The sequence below is a fragment of the Rhipicephalus microplus genome, chromosome 3 (genome assembly GCF_043290135.1).
Source record: "Rhipicephalus microplus isolate Deutch F79 chromosome 3, USDA_Rmic, whole genome shotgun sequence".
Classification (NCBI taxonomy): Eukaryota; Metazoa; Arthropoda; class Arachnida; order Ixodida; family Ixodidae; genus Rhipicephalus; species Rhipicephalus microplus.
The window spans coordinates 85,220,317-85,225,316 of NC_134702.1; the positions used below are offsets into that span (position 1 = coordinate 85,220,317).

At 50.7% G+C, this 5,000-nt stretch overlaps 1 protein-coding gene and 15 non-coding genes across 16 annotated transcripts in view; all 16 read right to left on the reverse strand.

Annotated features, from left to right (window-relative positions):
* Positions 1-5,000, reverse strand: part of LOC119182706 (uncharacterized) — a 168,776-nt gene that overhangs the window by 7,387 nt on the left and 156,389 nt on the right. The gene's annotated exons all lie outside the window — the stretch shown is intronic.
* On the reverse strand, positions 399-470 carry TRNAQ-CUG (transfer RNA glutamine (anticodon CUG)). Its single transcript has one exon. It is a non-coding gene; the product is annotated as a tRNA-Gln (tRNA).
* Positions 476-547, reverse strand: TRNAE-UUC (transfer RNA glutamic acid (anticodon UUC)). Its single transcript has one exon. It is a non-coding gene; the product is annotated as a tRNA-Glu (tRNA).
* Positions 961-1,032, reverse strand: TRNAE-UUC (transfer RNA glutamic acid (anticodon UUC)). The gene has a single exon. It is a non-coding gene; the product is annotated as a tRNA-Glu (tRNA).
* Positions 1,611-1,682, reverse strand: TRNAQ-CUG (transfer RNA glutamine (anticodon CUG)). Its single transcript has one exon. It is a non-coding gene; the product is annotated as a tRNA-Gln (tRNA).
* Positions 1,688-1,759, reverse strand: TRNAE-UUC (transfer RNA glutamic acid (anticodon UUC)). The gene has a single exon. It is a non-coding gene; the product is annotated as a tRNA-Glu (tRNA).
* TRNAQ-CUG (transfer RNA glutamine (anticodon CUG)) lies at positions 1,854-1,925 on the reverse strand. The gene has a single exon. It is a non-coding gene; the product is annotated as a tRNA-Gln (tRNA).
* TRNAE-UUC (transfer RNA glutamic acid (anticodon UUC)) lies at positions 2,173-2,244 on the reverse strand. Its single transcript has one exon. It is a non-coding gene; the product is annotated as a tRNA-Glu (tRNA).
* On the reverse strand, positions 2,581-2,652 carry TRNAQ-CUG (transfer RNA glutamine (anticodon CUG)). Its single transcript has one exon. It is a non-coding gene; the product is annotated as a tRNA-Gln (tRNA).
* Positions 3,056-3,127, reverse strand: TRNAQ-CUG (transfer RNA glutamine (anticodon CUG)). Its single transcript has one exon. It is a non-coding gene; the product is annotated as a tRNA-Gln (tRNA).
* TRNAE-UUC (transfer RNA glutamic acid (anticodon UUC)) lies at positions 3,133-3,204 on the reverse strand. Its single transcript has one exon. It is a non-coding gene; the product is annotated as a tRNA-Glu (tRNA).
* TRNAE-UUC (transfer RNA glutamic acid (anticodon UUC)) lies at positions 3,618-3,689 on the reverse strand. Its single transcript has one exon. It is a non-coding gene; the product is annotated as a tRNA-Glu (tRNA).
* TRNAQ-CUG (transfer RNA glutamine (anticodon CUG)) lies at positions 4,268-4,339 on the reverse strand. The gene has a single exon. It is a non-coding gene; the product is annotated as a tRNA-Gln (tRNA).
* TRNAE-UUC (transfer RNA glutamic acid (anticodon UUC)) lies at positions 4,345-4,416 on the reverse strand. The gene has a single exon. It is a non-coding gene; the product is annotated as a tRNA-Glu (tRNA).
* Positions 4,753-4,824, reverse strand: TRNAQ-UUG (transfer RNA glutamine (anticodon UUG)). Its single transcript has one exon. It is a non-coding gene; the product is annotated as a tRNA-Gln (tRNA).
* TRNAQ-CUG (transfer RNA glutamine (anticodon CUG)) overlaps positions 4,995-5,000 on the reverse strand; it is a 72-nt gene continuing 66 nt past the window's right edge. The window contains exon 1 of the tRNA in view: positions 4,995-5,000. This exon is cut by the window's right edge and continues 66 nt beyond it. This is a non-coding gene — a tRNA (tRNA-Gln).

A 5,000-nucleotide genomic window follows, 5' to 3' on the forward strand; every position in this document is an offset into this window, starting at 1 on the left:
TTCCGACGCCGGGAATCGAACCCGGGCCTTCTGGGTGAAAGCCAGATTTCCTAGCCACTTGTCCACACCGGAGATGGCGGTTAGGGAACTAGCGCTGGTACCGGTGTCTAAACGTGGAAAGTTTAGTCGTTGCCAGCTTTCGCTGCATTAGCAAAAATAAAAAGCAAGGTCTCACTGAGATTTGAACTCAGATCGCTGAATGCAGGGTGGTAACCATTACACCAATAGACCACACTTTCCGACGCCAGGAATCGAACCCGGGCCTTCTGGGTGAAAGCCCGATATGCTAGCCACTAGACCACGCCAGAGATGGCTCGAAGGGCGAGCATCGGTACCGCGGTCTATTCGTTGACAGTTTCGTCGTCCAGCTTTTGCTGCATTGGCAAAAATAAAAAACAAGGTCTCACCGAGATTTGAACTCAGATCGCTGGATTCAGAGTCCAGAGTGCTAACCGTTACACCATGAGACCGCACTTTCCGACGCCGAGAATCGAACGCGGGCCTTCTGGGTGAAAGCCAGATATCCTAGCCACTAGACCACGCCGGAGATGACGACAAGAAAACGAGCGCTGGTACTGGTGTCTAATCGTGGACAGTTTCGTCGTTGCGAGCTTTCGCTGCATTAGCAAAAATAAAAAGCAAGGTCTCACCGAGAATTGGACTTGGTTTCCCAGATTGAGAGTCCAGAGTGGTAGCTGTTTCACCATGAGACCGCACTTTCCAACACCGGGAATGAAACCCGGGTCATCTTGGTGAAAGCCAGATATCCTAGCAACTAGATCATGCCACAGATAGCGCCAAGGGAATGAGCGCTAGTACCAGTGTCTGTTCGTGGACAGGTTTGTCGTTGCCAGCTTTGCTTTATTAGCAAAAATGAAAAGCAAGGTCTCACCGATATTTGAACTCAGATCGCTGGATTCAGAGTCCAGAGTGCTAACCGTTACACCTTGAGACCGCACTTTCCGACGCCGGGAAATGAACCCGGGCCTTCTGGGTGAAAGCCAGATATCCTAGCCACTAGACCACGCCGGAGATGAAGGCAAGAGAACGACCGCTGGGACCGGTGTCTAATCGTGGACAGTTTCGTCGTTGCCAGCTTTTGCTGCATTAGGAAAAATAAAAAGCAAGGTCTCACCGAGATTTGAACCCGAATCGGTGTATTTAAACTCCAGAGTGCTAACCATTACACCATGAGACCGCCTTTCCGACGCCGGGAAATGAAGCTGGGCCTTCTGGGTTAAAGCCAAATATCCTAGCCACTAGACCACGCCGGAGATGGCGACAAGAGAACGAGCGCTAGTACTGGAGTCTATTCGCGGGCAGTTTCGCCGTTGCCAGCTTTTGTTGCATTAGCAAAAATAAAAAGCAAGGTCTCACCGAGATTTCAACTCGGTTCCCTAGATTCAGAGTCCAGTGTGCTAGCTGTTTCACCATGATACCAAACTTTCCAACACCGGGAATGAAACCCGGGCCTTCTTGGTGAAAGCCAGATATCCTAGCCACAAGACCACGCCGGAGATGGCTCAAGGCAGCGAGCATCAGTACCGCGGTCTATTTGCTGACAGTTTCGTCGTTGCCAGCTTTTGCTGCTTTAGCAAAAATTAAAAGCAAGGTCTCACCGAGATTCGAACTCGGATCGCTGGATTCAGAGTCCAGAGTGCTAACCGTTACACCATGAGACCACACTTTCCGACGCCGGGAATCGAACCCGGGCCTTCTGGGTGAAAGCCAGATATCCTAGCCACTAGACCACGCCGGAGATGGCTCAAGGCAGCAAGCATTGGTACCGCGGTCTATTCACTGACAGTTTCGTCGTTGCCAGCTTTTGCTGCATTAGTAAAAATAAAAAAACAAGTTCTCACCGAGATTTGAACTCGGATCGCTGGATTCAGAGTCCAGAGTGCTAACCGTTACACCATGAGACCGCACTTTCCGACGCCGGGAATCGAACCCGGGCCTTCTTTGTGAAAGTCAGATATCCTAGTCACTAGACCGCGCCGGAGATGGCTCAAGGCAGCGAGCATCCGTACCGTGGTCTATTTGCTGACAGTTTCGTCGTTGCTAGCTTTTGCTGCATTAGCAAAAATTAAAAGCAAGGTCTCACCGAGATTTGAACTCGGATTGCTGGATTCAGAGTCCAGAGTTCTAACCGTTACAGCATGAGACCACACTTTCCGACGCCGGGAATCGAACCCGGGCCTTCTGGGTGAAAGCCAGATTTCCTAGCCACTAGACCACGCCGGAGATGAAGGCAAGAGAACGACCGCTGGGACCGGTGTCTAATCGTGGACAGTTTCGTCGTTGCCAGCTTTTGCTGCATTAGGAAAAATAAAAAGCAAGGTCTCACCGAGATTTGAACCCGAATCGCTGTATTTAAACTCCAGAGTGCTAACCATTACACCATGAGACCGCCTTTCCGACGCCGGGAAATGAAGCTGGGCCTTCTGGGTGAAAGCCAGATATCCTAGCCACTAGACTACGCCGGAGATGAAGGCAAGAGAACGACCGCTGGGACCGGTGTCTAATCGTGGACAGTTTCGTCGTTGCTAGCTTTTGCTGCATTAGCAAAAATTAAAAGCAAGGTCTCACCGAGATTTGAACTCGGATTGCTGGATTCAGAGTCCAGAGTTCTAACCGTTACACCATGAGACCGCACTTTCCGACGCCGGGAATCGAACCCGGGCCTTCTGGGTGAAAGCCAGATTTCCTAGCCACTTGTCCACGCCGGAGATGGCGGTTAGGGAACTAGCGCTGGTACCGGTGTCTAAACGTGGAAAGTTTAGTCGTTGCCAGCTTTCGCTGCATTAGCAAAAATAAAAAGCAAGGTCTCACTGAGATTTGAACTCAGATCGCTGAATGCAGGGTGGTAACCATTACACCAATAGACCACACTTTCCGACGCCAGGAATCGAACCCGGGCCTTCTGGGTGAAAGCCCGATATGCTAGCCACTAGACCACGCCAGAGATGGCTCGAAGGGCGAGCATCGGTACCGCGGTCTATTCGTTGACAGTTTCGTCGTCCAGCTTTTGCTGCATTGGCAAAAATAAAAAACAAGGTCTCACCGAGATTTGAACTCAGATCGCTGGATTCAGAGTCCATAGTGCTAACCGTTACACCATGAGACCGCACTTTCCGACGCCGAGAATCGAACGCGGGCCTTCTGGGTGAAAGCCAGATATCCTAGCCACTAGACCACGCCGGAGATGACGACAAGAAAACGAGCGCTGGTACCGGTGTCTAATCGTGGACAGTTTCGTCGTTGCGAGCTTTCGCTGCATTAGCAAAAATAAAAAGCAAGGTCTCACCGAGAATTGGACTTGGTTTCCCAGATTCAGAGTCCAGAGTGGTAGCTGTTTCACCATGAGACCGCACTTTTCAACACCGGGAATGAAACCCGGGTCATCTTGGTGAAAGCCAGATATCCTAGCAACTAGATCATGCCGCAGATAGTGCCAAGGGAATGAGCGCTAGTACCAGTGTCTGTTCGTGGACAGGTTTGTCGTTGCCAGCTTTGCTTTATTAGCAAAAATGAAAAGCAAGGTCTCACCGATATTTGAACTCAGATCGCTGGATTCAGAGTCCAGAGTGCTAACCGTTACACCTTGAGACCGCACTTTCCGACGCCGGGAATTGAACCCGGGCCTTCTGGGTGAAAGCCAGATATCCTAGCCACTAGACCACGCCGGAGATGAAGGCAAGAGAACGACCGCTGGGACCGGTGTCTAATCGTGGACAGTTTCGTCGTTGCCAGCTTTTGCTGCATTAGGAAAAATAAAAAGCAAGGTCTCACCGAGATTTGAACCCGAATCGCTGTATTTAAACTCCAGAGTGCTAACCATTACACCATGAGACCGCCTTTCCGACGCCGGGAAATGAAGCTGGGCCTTCTGGGTTAAAGCCAAATATCCTAGCCACTAGACCACGCCGGAGATGGCGACAAGAGAACGAGCGCTAGTACTGGAGTCTATTCGCGGGCAGTTTCGCCGTTGCCAGCTTTTGTTGCATTAGCAAAAATAAAAAGCAAGGTCTCACCGAGATTTCAACTCGGTTCCCTAGATTCAGAGTCCAGAGTGCTAGCTGTTTCACCATGATACCGCACTTTCCAACACCGGGAATGAAACCCGGGCCTTCTTGGTGAAAGCCAGATAGCCTAGCCACTAGACCACGCCGGAGATGGCTCAAGGCAGCGAGCATCAGTACCGCGGTCTATTTGCTGACAGTTTCGTCGTTGCCAGCTTTTGCTGCATTAGCAAAAATTAAAAGCAAGGTCTCACCGAGATTCGAACCCGGATCGCTGGATTCAGAGTCCAGAGTGCTAACCGTTACACCATGAGACCGCACTTTCCGACGCCGGGAATTGAACCCGGGCCTTCTGGGTGAAAGCCAGATATCCTAGCCACTAGACCACGCCGGAGATGAAGGCAAGAGAACGAGCGCTGGTACCGGTGTCTAATCGTGGACAGTTTCGTCGTTGCCAGCTTTCGCTGCATTAGCAAAAATAAAAAGCAAGCTCTCACCGAGAATTGGACTTGGTTTCCTAGATTCAGAGTCCAGAGTGGTAGCTGTTTCACCATGAGACGGCACTTTCCAACACCGGGAATGAAACCCAGGTCTTCTTGGTGAAAGCCAGATATCCTAGCCACTAGACCATGCCACAGATGGCGCCAAGGGAATGAGCGCTAGTACCGGTGTCTGTTCGTGGACAGGTTCGTCGTTGCGAGCTTTGCTGCATTAGCAAAAATAAAAAGCAAGGTCTCACCGAGATTTGAACTCAGATCGCTGGATTCAAAGTCCAGAGTGCTAACCATTACACCATGAGACCGAACTTTCCGAAGCCGAGAATCGAACCCGGGCCTTCTTTGTGAAAGCCAGATATCCTAGCCACTAGACCACGCCAGAGATGGCTCAAGGCAGCAAGCATTGGTACCGCGGTCTATTCGCTGACAGTTTCGTCGTTGCCAGCTTTTGCTGCATTAGTAAAAATAAAAAACAAGGTCT